Here is a 13,204-nt window from a genome sequence, read left to right on the forward strand (position 1 = left end):
GCTAGGCTAAAACAGTTAACTTTTTATTTTTTAATTTAAATATTAGATAATGATGTAAATTAATTATCGATCATCGTAATTACCCATTAAGAAAATTCTTTTTAACTCCTTATGGGTTTGATCTTTCTTCATCCAAATTTTCAAAATCTCTTCTTTCCAACATATGAATCTCCAAGTTCAAATTAGCATGAAGGATATTTTTACTCGATTATGAAACTTCGAATTTGAATTATAATACAAGTTAAATGGAAAAAAAAAGAACAGAAAAAAAGCAACAAGTCTCGCAAACTCCAATTGTCGTACAAAGGAGCAGACAACGATTCAATTATATGCACATGTTTACTCGTTAATGGCATAATTATTAATATGCACTAGTTTTAAATTTTTTATACATTTACCTACTATTCTGGTGATATTATGTAATTGTAACTAATTTTTAAATATTATTTTTTTAATCAATTTTAAATATTATTTTAAATATTATTTTTATTCATCGGTTGTTAAAATTAGAATTAATGGTAAAAAATTATGTAATTTTAATTTTATTGTAATTATATAATATATTTTTATATTTTAAAATTATTTTAATGTTATTCTATCGTTATTTATCTCATTAAAATTTAATAAAATTAATATCACGTCAATAAATTTTAAAGCAAAATTAATAGTAATTTAAAAATTTAAAATAAAATTAAAAATATAGGGGTTTTAATAATTATCTATCCTATTAAAAATTTTTTAAGAGAAGAAAAATAGAGATAAATTACATATTCTTTTAATTATTTAACCAAATCAGACTAAATAATTAAATACTTAATCCCTATATTATTTTTATTATTATTTTTAAAATTCACTTTAAATATTAATATAATTTAAAAAATGGCGAATTAACATTATATTTAAAATTTAAAAAAATAATAATTTAAAAACTATCATAAAAATTGTTTTATTATTTTTAATAATTTTAAATTGATAATGCTAAATATTATTTAAATTATTTTTTAATATTTCATAACTAATAGCGGTAAGATTTCAAGAATGCAACACTAGCCATTTTCATTGCATATTATTATATTTTTAATTTGATAATTCAACTTCAATTAAAAAAAAAAACTCTTTTAATTTTGATTTAAATATTATTAAACTCCTTCTTACCAGCTTTTTAAAGTTAATTCAATTAAAATATAATTTTTCTTTCCTTACTTCTTATATAATTTTATTTTTTCTAATTAAAATTTGATAGATTTTAGGTATTTTCACTAACAATAATATGATTACACTAATAAAATCATATATCAAATTAATTTTTATTATTGGTAATTATTAAATATAATCTTTTTAATTCTTTTAAATAGAATTAATTTTTTTACTTTTTTATTCATTTATTCTTTCATGAAATTAAATAATAAATAAATATTCAAATATTAACTAAGTTGTCATAATTCATAATTAACTGTAATCTTTTTAATTATTTTAAATATAATTACATTTTTTACTTTTATTTATTTATTTTTTCATGAAATTAAATAAATAAATATTCAAATATTAACTAAATTGTCGTAGTTCATAAATTTTAAATATTACCGTTAATTTTATTTTTTATTTTTATTTTGTTAAATACTATTATTATTTTAATAGTATAATTATTTTAAGCCACCATTATAAAAAATTATTCAAATATTTTATGTAGTTAAATATTTATTTAATATTGATATTTAAAATAAAGTAAAATATTGTAACAAATAATAAAAAATCAATTACTTTTTTTAACAAAAAAAATCAATTAATTTAATGTCCTAACTTTTTTTATTTGCATATTGTATTAAATATTAGCCATCAACACAGTTAAACCAACTTCCATAGATTGAAATGTATTGGAAGATATTAATGATATAATTAGACAACAACTGAAATGGTCAGAATAAATAAATCTCTCAATAATAATAATAATAATAATAATAATAATAATAATAATAATAATAATAATAATAATAATAATAATAATAATAATAATAATAAATTGGTTTATCTAATAGTCCTAAATCTGGTGCTCTACTTATTATTTCTTTATGTGATATAGGATTTATTAATAATGAATTCTTTCTCATGCAAAACCTTGGCTTTGATACCAACAAATGCACAGGATCGAAACTTACAGAGATTCACAGTCAAGCATCAAGTAAATTTTAATAATGGATTATAATTTATAATAGGTTATAATACTTTCATTACAGGTTATAATACTTTCATTAGTACGTGACTTTGTAATCCAAGTTTCTTCTACGGCATAACAATTTGTCGGATCGAAGAGGTCTGGTTTTTCAGTCTATATACCAAGAAAGTATAAATTTATTGGCCTATCAGAGTCATTGACCTTCAAACTATAAAATGATTAAATTTATAACAATTTTCTGGTGTGGAAGATCAGACTAAGCTGCAACCACAGAGCATACTTATGGTGTTTTAATTTCTATAACGGAGGTTAGGGTTCCTGCAACCTTAACCTGGGATCCCCAAAGTTAAGTCAGAGTGTGGAGGGAGAAGAGAAATATGCCGTCAACACGGACTTATAAAGTAACAATTTATAAACTATATGAAATATAAGAAACTTACTATTTTAAAAATTGAGAACTGATACAGAATTCTGGAAATCAGAAGGGAATTCACAAGGAAAATAAGTGTAAAGAAAATAGAGAGAGGATTACAGTGGTCTGCCTTCACAAGGGGAGAGGCTCCCTTTATATAGAAATTTTCTGGCTTTTACTGTTGAGCCACGAGAGCTTTACTGTTGATTCACGCGAACTTTTACTGTTCATGAATAGTAACTTGTCTGCTACTGTTTCTGTCTTTTACTGCTCCTTTTTACTATTGGTGAATAGTCTGTCTGCCACTTCTGTTCCTTTTTACTGTAGATCAATAGTTTGTCTGCCATTCTTTTTACTATTTTTGTCCTTATTCTGGTTATACAGATGAGGACAAAGATGAGGTGTCCTTCTTTTTCTTGCCTTTTTTCTTTAATTTTTCTTTCTTTTCTTTTTTCACCTTTGATTTCTGTTTTTCTTTTCCTTTACCTGTTTTACTTTTGATTTTTACTGGCAGAAGAACTTCATAACAGTCGTCTTCATTGCTGTCACAGTATGAAAATATTTGGTTCTTATTGGAGGATGACGTCTAGGATGACGCTGTCGACTCCGATTCTGAACTTGACTGTTTTTTAATCTTTCTTCTGCTGTGTGCTTTTCCTGAAACTTTTTTACTGGAAGACTTTCTTGATGATTCTTTATCAGTGGATCCCTTTGATAATTCTTTATCACAGGATTGCTTTATTTTTTCCTTTATTTCCGAAGTAAGCTGATTAAACATCTGTTGACAAATCAGCTTATATTCTTTTGGGGTTTTAGCAGCTGCAAGTAGGGCTTGACGTTGAGCCTTTTATGCTTCGAATGAAGAACTATCTTGCAGGGATAATTTAGTTGCATAAGATGTAGCTGGAAATTATGCCTTTTTAATTATCCATTTCTTAACAACCATTTCTGTGGTGGTGTTTCTGAATGATCCCCACCATTTAATTTTATGCTTCTTTACTATGGCTGGAATAGAAGTTCCCGCCATATACTGAAAATCGAAAAACCATTGGTATACCCTAGGAATAAAAAAATTTATACAAAAGTACATTAGAGGGGGTATATAGGTTTCATTCAGGTTGGGTTTATAATTATTTTTGAAATACTGATATATTTGAGATACTTCGGACGAAATAATTTATTCAGAAATACCTCTATACTGCCACCATTTTAAAAACCAGTTTGGAAATCTAGTGGTTTCTTTAATTTTTGACTGGTCAAAATATATTAGCCATGAGTGAGTGTGGTTTGGATTCCGGATACTAAAAATATTTTTCGAGGCGTCTATATAATCAAAATAGTTATATGAAGTAAAATATTTTTTTAGAGTTTTAAATGTTAGAGCAGTGTACAAATTCGAGGTTGGCCAATCCTTAGGATGGATAACCCGTTTTATCTGTAAGGAAGAGTAGGCTATTATATTTTTATTATCAAAATTATGTTTTATTTTTACTGACTCAGTATCTTCCAAAATACTATGGTAGTATTCCTGAGATTTTGAAAAATCCTTAAGTGTAAAATACCAATTCTCAGGATAATATTTTTTAATAACTCCCCATGGGTTTACATCGTTATAACCATTTTCAATAACAATTTCAAAATCAGATATATTTTTATAGTCCATTTATGAAAACTTGTACTATACCCATGAGTAGATTGGATTTTTGGCAAACTCACAGCCATCAACGGATTTTGTATGTCTTTACTATCCACCATTTGAAACAGACTAATCATACCATGAACGGGTACGATCGCTTTAGTTTTAGAGGGCATACCTGAGTCTCCTGAGGAGGAGACTATATTCTGCAATGCTTTGATCACCTCTAGCGATTGACTTAATTCTTCAATTCATCTTTTTAAATCTGATGGATTTGATTTTAGGTTTAATGGGCTTGGATTTTTTACTTGTGGGTTTAAGGTTTTGTTTAGGTCTTCTGACTGTGCTGATAAGGTTTTAGGAGAAGAACTTGGGCTGAATTTTATTTCCTTCTGCTTATTCTTCTTTCTTCCTATCTTTCTGTAAAAATTTTCTTTAATATATTCAATATCAAAATAAAAAATACTTAAAATTGCTTGCCATCTAACAAAAATCTATTTAGAGGCAAGGTTTTTAACATCCTTTTTTAAAACATCTTTAGCTGATTTACAATCAATTCTTACTAAAAACTTTTGATTTAACAAATCATACTGAAATTTATTTATGCAAATTACAATACTTAAAATTTCTTTTTTAATAGTAGAATAATTTATCTGGGTGGAATTCCAGTGTCCTGAGGTGAACTTGATTATTCTTTCTTTATCATCTATTTTCTGTTTTAGAATCCCTCCATATCCTAAATCTGAAGCATCCGTTTCCATAATTTTAAATGCATTCGGATTTACAAATAAGGAATTTCCTTTACTAAAGACTTTATATGTTTTATAATGCTGGTATGTTCTTCAGTCCATGACCCAGCATTTTTCTTAAGTCTATCATGCAATGGTTTTATCATTCTATTTAAATTTGGATAAAAATCTATAACATAATTTAGGCAACCAAAAAATCTTTGTAATTGAGTTTTATTAGTTATTTCATCCGGAAACTTATCTTCAAATACCATTGTCATTTCAATGGGTTAAATTATACCATGTTCTATATAATGTCCTAAGAACCGGATTTTAGTCTGAAATAGATTCATTTTAATTTTACTTAGAGCTAACCCATTCTTTTTTATTATCATACAAAATGTCTTTAAATGTTTAAAATGTTCTTCTATAATTTGGCTAAAAACCAAGACATCATCTATATAAACTATACAAAATTTTGAGTAAGGATTAAAGATATTATTCATTATTCTCTGGAATTCTGATGGTGCATTTTTTAATCCAAAAGGCATTACATTCCATTCATATTGTCCGAATGGAACTGTAAATGCTGTTTTATACCTATCTTTAGGATGAATTTGAATATGCCAATAACCTGACTTCATATCAAATTTACTAAAAATATTCGCATTATATAATCTATTTAAAAGATCTTTTTATTAGGGATAGTATATCTAATCCATTTTAAAGTTGCGTTTAATGGCTTATAATTTATAACTAACATTGGTGTACCTCTTTCTATTTCTGCATTTTTATTTATGTAAAATGTTGCACACGACCAAGGACTTCTTGATTTACTAATTAATTTTTTATCCTCTAATTCTTTAATCTCTTTTTTACAATGTTCTAATAATTCTGGTGCCATCTGAATTGGTCTGGTCTTAGTTACGATTGATTTTTCATTAAATCCTTTCTCATATGACAAATCTACTATATGCTGTTTTCTAGTCCAAAAAGCATTAGGATGATCTGCACATAGTTCGCCTTCCATATAATTTTTTAATTTTTCTATTCTAGTCTTTATAATTTCATTTTCTAATTGATTTTTAATCCTGGTTAATTGTACATTATTTTTTAAATCTTTTAAATCTTTTATTTTAGATTTTATTATTGAATTTATTTCCATTGTTCTAATGGAATGTGCTTTTATTAGGTTTAAATTTTTTCTCTTAGGTTTTTCTGTAAAATTCATTCTAATCTTTTTGTTTTTTATTTTAATTTCTATACAGTTATCTTTTACTAAGTAAGCTGTTATTAGATTTATAAAGGGGTTCCTAATATTACCATATGATTTATCTGTTGAGACAATAAAAATAAAGTTTTTATTTCTAAATCCTGATTTACTATTAATGCTTCTGTTTTTTCTAAAATATTTAAATTAGTCCTATTTGCTGTTTTTAATTTTTCTTTAGTCTCCTGCCAAAATCTTTTAGGTACTAAGCTTGATTTTATGCAATTTAGATATGCTCCTGTGTCAAACAATGCTATAGTATCTATCCTAAAATCTTCTGATAACTTTATCGTTAATTTTACTAGATATTTTCTAGAAGTTATTTCCTTTAATAATAAAATAAAATTATTATCTACTTCTTTCTTTTCTAAATGACTTATTTTACCATGTTCATAACCTTCCTTTTCTGCTTCTTCAGATGAGGAGGATGATTCAAAAATTAATTGTTCTTCTAAGCATTTTATCCGTTTTGAATCTTTTTGAAGTTGGTGCTTTAAATCTTTTATTTCAGTTTTTATTATCCTAATTTCCTTTTGCAATTCTTCTATAGGTATTGTTCCTTTAGGTTTTTTACTTTTACTTAATATTTTAGTTAAATCATAAGTTTATTTTTCTATCTTAGGAACAATACTCTTTACTTCTTCTGTTTCATCAAAACTTTTAATTAATTTTTTAAGAAACTTTTCCTTAGTACTATTATCTTTTATATTATTTATTAATTCCAATAACGAGTCTTGCTCTTTACTTAGGACACTTATTGATTTTTCTGATGAGCTAGTTCCTAACTTATCTATCTGGTTTTCACTCTCTATTGATTCTGTTTCTAAACTTTCTGAATCTATGTATAATTCCTAAATTTTATTTATTATTTCTTCATCTAATTCTAACTCATTTAATTTTTTATTGAACCTACAAAACTTAGATGTATGACTTTTCTGTCCACAACTATAACATATTAAATCTTTAAATGATTTCTTATTCTTTGTCTTATTTACTGGGATTTTCTTCTTATATCTTTCATAAGGTTTATAGTTTTTCTTTCTATAATATTCTTCTTTACTAGGTTTTGTTATATATATATTTTTTATAATAGTGATCCTTCTTATAATATTTTCTTGGTTTAGATTTAGAATATTGACCATTGTAATTTTTATCCTGCCTTATGCCATAATCAAATTGTTTACAAAAAGATCCTAATTCCTGTTTAGTTTTATGCATTTCATATTTTAAAGTCCTTTGCAATTTTAAATCTTAACAAATCTGCAATCCTTCCTTTTGAATTATACTTACTAGTTGGCTATATGTCAATTTTCTATATGGTATTGGGGTACCAAATTGTTGTTTTATATTATTCCTAACTTTCTCCCTTAGAAAATAAGGAAGTCCTGCTAGGAATTTTTCTTTCCAAAAATCTTGATTTGAATCTTCCCTTAACATTAACCGAGTCAAAAATGTAGTTTTATAATACTGAAAATCACTTAATTTTTTCATTTTAAATTACTCAATAGTTCAGCATTTTTATCTCTTAAAAGAGATGGGTCTCTTATAAAATGTAATGAAATTGTTAGAATTAAGGTTGATACCGCATCTTGAATAGTTTCTCCTAACTCATTATATATGGGTTCACCATCACTATTTACTGTATTGAGTTTAAAATTTCTAATTGTTGTATATCTTTTAAGTGGTAATCTCACCATCCTTTTAACTGTCCTGTAAAACCTGCTATAATTATTTCAGCTATTGCACTATCTGAAGCAAAAGACTGGGTTTTATATGCATTAGCTGTCATAGTCATCTGTTGTAATAAACTTAAAATATTATACTAAGATAATCCATCTATATTCCATTCATATATTGTTGAAGCATTATATTTAAACTGAGAAGTACTAATTGGTTTATCTAATAGTTTTAAATCTGGTGCTCTACTTACTATTTCTCTATGTGATATAAGATTTATTTCAAATTGTTTTATATCTTCTGAATCTGGCTGACTTTGTTCAGTTTCAGATCCTGATTCTTCCTCTATTACATTTATATTTCTAGACTGAGGTGTCTCTGGAATTATATTTTTACTAGATTCTGAAGTTTCTATTTTACTTAACTGGTTTTTCAAACTTTGCAAAAATTCATTTTTATTTGCTTTTAATTCCTTTTGACTTGAACTTGATATTTGGTATGGTTTAAAAATATGCGTTTTTATTTCTTTTTTCTCTTCTATTTCTACCTCTTTTTCTTTTAAAATTTTTTGTATCTTTTTTAACTGAGTACCTATACATATTAAACTTGCATTATTAAAATTATTCTGTTCTATGACCGTTTTATCTGTATCATTTTCTTTAGCTATTTTATATGGTGCACAGATTATTTCATTTTCTCCATGTTTTATTTTACTAATCGTCTTAGGTGGAAAATCACTTTGAATTACCTTATCATTTACAATCCATTCTGGCCATTTATCTCTTATTGTTATTGGATTTATACTTTTTATCTTTCTTAATTCAAACCACTCAAAAAATTTTATTTTTCCTATCCTACTTACATATTCAAAATATTCTTCCTTTAATTTTTCAAAATTATTTTCTTTAACAATTTTATTTAATTTTCTTAAATTTTTTGTCTTTGTTATTTCTTTTAAAAATTTCTTTTCAATTTCTTCCTTACTAAGAACATTTAATTCCCTATTTATATTTTCTGTTATAGCAGATGTTGATGGTGAAGAAGGTGCTATTTCAGCCTGCTCATTTAAATAATTCTCTACTGGATTATATACTACTTGGGATACTGAAGAACTATAATCTACTCCTTTCATTTTAAGGTGTCTATCTGGGATATCCGATGTTGAAAATTTAGATTTTACTATTGTCTGAATTACTGGTTTAGGTTCATCTCCTTTATATGTTGCATATATTACTGATGGTAGATTTGAGACTCTTCCTATGTCTTCTGTTATTTCTGAAGACGAAGATCCTGTATACCTACTACTCATACTTCTATTAAATTTTAGCGATACTTTACCATCTTCAAACTACTCAATTTTACTTAAATTTGTATTTGGTTTTACCTTATCTGGTTCTGGAGGAGGTACTATTCCTTCTAATATCCACTCATCTGACAAGGTTATATTTTTCCACTCAATCGTTTTAGGAATTACCGTATTTGTTTTAGTTAAATCTGTCTGTAAGAATCTTGTTTCTTCCAATTTTGGCTATAACTTATATTTAGTTCCAAATGCCGAATTCATAGCTTTAGAATGAATTTTATATATTAATGCTATAAGAATGGAACCTTGTTTCATCATAAATTATGAGTTTTTATTTCTAAAACTATGCTTTCTAAAATATTTAAATCATTTAATGAAATAGTCATGTCTGGATATACTTCAAAGGATATGGGTCCTTCACTTAGACTAGTTTCAACAGATCCTAACAAGGAATCCTGAAAATTTAAAAATCTTGCATCTCTTACTACTGCTAAAATAGTAGTGTTTAGTCCTTCTCTGGTTAATGGTTTTATACCTACTTGAATTAATCATATGTGGATATACTTATATGTTTTACTTCTATGGTGATTTAATATCTTTGCTGATAAAAGAGTTATTTTCTCAAAAGGTTTACTTAACTGAAAATCTCTTTCTTCAGTTTTTATCATATAATCTGTTTTGAAAACATTAAACTTTGGGATTTTATAAATTTGTTCCTTATCTAAAGGAATTTCCCATTCATCTATTGTAACAGCCCGGACGTGATCCCCGGCACTGTTACCGTTCACGGCCCAGGGCTATCCCTCGCCTGGCCTCTTGCCACCTCGGGCTTTCCACTGGCGTCGTGAACAGCTCTTAACATCCATTCACCCTCACGGGTTCCTGGCAGGATTTGTCCCCTTGGGTTCTTGCATCGAATGCATCCTTCCCCAAGTGGATTTGGCCCAAATTTCCCTTTGGAAATTAGGTCGCCTCCCCCACTACTCGAACCCTTGACCTCCCACTTTAAGGGAATAGTCTGCTGAGAGTGAGTACCAATTGTTAAAGTGGGAGGTCAAGGGTTCGAGTAGTGGGGGAGGCGACCTAATTTCCAAAGGGAAATTTGGGCCAAATCCACTTGGGGAAGGATACATTCGATGCAAGAACCCAAGGGGACAAATCCTGCCAGGAACCCGTGAGGGTGAATGGATGTTAAGAGCTGTTCACGACGCCAGTGGAAAGCCCGAGGTGGCAAGAGGCCAGGCGAGGGATAGCCCTGGGCCGTGAACGGTAACAGTGCCGGGGATCACGTCCGGGCTGTTACATAAAAAAGGCGGAACAACTGGTACTCACTCTCACCAGACTATGCCCTTAAAGTGGGAGGTCAAGGGTTCGAGTAGTGGGGGAGGCGACCTAATTTCCAAAGGGAAATTTGGGCCAAATCCACTTGGGGAAGGATGCATTCGATGCAAGAACCCAAGGGGACAAATCCTGCCAGGAACCCGTGAGGGTGAATGGATGTTAAGAGCTGTTCACGACGTCAGTGGAAAGCCCGAGGTGGCAAGAGGCCAGGCGAGGGATAGCCCTGGGCCGTGAACGGTAACAGTGCCGGGGTTCACGTCCGGGCTATTACATCTATGACTTTTACAAAATCTTCCAATATTAACTCATTTTTATTTATTACTCTTTTTATTTATGAAGACTCTGAATTATCAGATTTTACTGTACTAGCCGATTTACATAAAAAATGATCCATTTTCAAAAATCTTGAATTATGTTGCGGCCACTGTTATACCCTATGACGCCTAAAATCTTGGCTTAAACGGGTTCAGTTGGCGTACCCAAAACATACTTTTTCAATACTTTTAATAATGGATTCTTTCTTATGCAAAACCTTGGCTCTGATATCAATAGGGCGCATACCATTCTACCAAAAGTTTAAGCTGTTAGTAGAGGCGCTACTTTAATCCTATATGGCCCAGATGTTTACCCCTGCACACGGTAACGTCTCCACGTTGGGTGCCACATTGGGGACCGGGCCCACTTCTGGCACTATCCTTGGCCATATTAAATACCCTTCCTTCCCCGTGGCTCGAACCCGCGACCTGGCTCTGATACCAAAACACACTTTTTCAAGACTTTTAATAATGGATTCTTTCTCATGCAAAACCTTGGCTCTGATACCAATAGGGCGCATACCATTCTACAAAAAACTTAAGCTGTTAGTAGAGGCGCTACTTTAATCCTATATGACCCAGATGTTTATCCCTGTACACTTTTGGCACTATCCTTGGCCATATTAAATTAATTATTATTATTATTATTATTATTCCTTAGAATTAATAATATATTTAACTAATAATATTTTATTTAAAATTTAAAATTTTTTTCTGTTAAAATTATAAATATGTACTTTTTAAAAGAAAGAAAAGAAAAAATAAATAAACAAAGACTATTGAAGAAAGGAGAAAAAAATATTATTTTAATTTGAAAACCTATAATGGTTAGTAACGAAAGTTGTAAGATAATAAAATTAAAATTAAAAAAAAAATAAATTGAGTGATTAAATTGAAAATACGATAAAAATTAAAAAAATATGGTTGAAATTACGCTTAAATAATGAATACAACGGAGCATGTTGCTTCGTTTATAAACTAATATATATAAAAGTGAAAAGCATATTTATAAACTAGCAGGTTTATATTGGTATTTTATTTAAAGAACTATTTTAATATTTAAATTCCAAATAATTAAGTTTTATTATTAATTTAAAACAAAATTAAAAAAAAATTAAATTTAAAAATTCGCATTTAAAAAATATTAAAAGCAGTAAGTTTTTAGTTAAATGTTTTTATCTCTAATAATAAGGTTTAGTTATAACTATACTTAAATATGAATTAATATTATTTTCATAAATAAAATTAATTTATATCTAAAAATAATAAAATATTACATTTGACATTCTATCTAAACTTTTATATTTTAATTTTTAAAAATTAATTAAAATTACATTCAAATACAAATGTTAAGCCAATTAAATTAAAATTTAAATGTTTAAATTAAAATATAAAATAATATAAATATTAGATTTTTTCAATTATTTAATCATTAATTTATTTAAAAAATAAAAAATAATAATAATACACGGATTATGCCGGTTAGACTATTATACCACATAAACCATTAAATTTAGAAATTTACAGATTTGCTAAAATTACATTAAAATACAAAATTGGACTAGATAAAATAAAATTAAAAGATGTGATCTACATATTTAACTATTAGATTGTTTATCTTTAATTTTAATTTTGAAAATTAATTAAAATTATATTCAAATATAAATTTAGGCTAATTTATCTAAAAATCAAATATTTAGATTAAAATGTAAAATAATACAAATGTTAGATTTTTTCAATCAATTAATGAATTAAAAAATAATTATAATAAAATCATTTTAGTAAAATTATTAAATTGCCACATAAATTATTAAATTTATAAATTTACAAATGGATTAAAATTGTATCAAAATATAAATATTAGACCAATTAAAATAAAATTAAAAAATTAAACTTAAAATATAAATATGTCTTTTTAATCAATTGGCCATAATATAACTATAAAATTATTATTATTATTATTATTATTCACCGTACTATCTTCACTTCTACTAACTCAAAGTAATTTAAATTTTTAATAATTTACACTTTTATCATTGGGTAAAAGTATTGATTTCAACTTTTTAATGTCAAATTTACTATATGTTCATATAAATAAAGGATTTATAATTTCAATTTAATGTTTTAATTTTTTTATTATTGAAAATTTTCATGTATATATATATATATATATATATATATATATATATATATATATATATATATTTGATTTTTAAAAAATAATTAATTATAATTTGTAATATAATATAATGTATACCAAATATAAGGAGAATTATTATATACTCTATGTATTATAAATCTTACTACTTAATTATTTGATTTTAAAAAATATATTAAAACGTTTTTGAAA

This window comes from Manihot esculenta, chromosome 15 (genome assembly GCF_001659605.2).
Source record: "Manihot esculenta cultivar AM560-2 chromosome 15, M.esculenta_v8, whole genome shotgun sequence".
NCBI classification, from domain to species: Eukaryota; Viridiplantae; Streptophyta; class Magnoliopsida; order Malpighiales; family Euphorbiaceae; genus Manihot; species Manihot esculenta.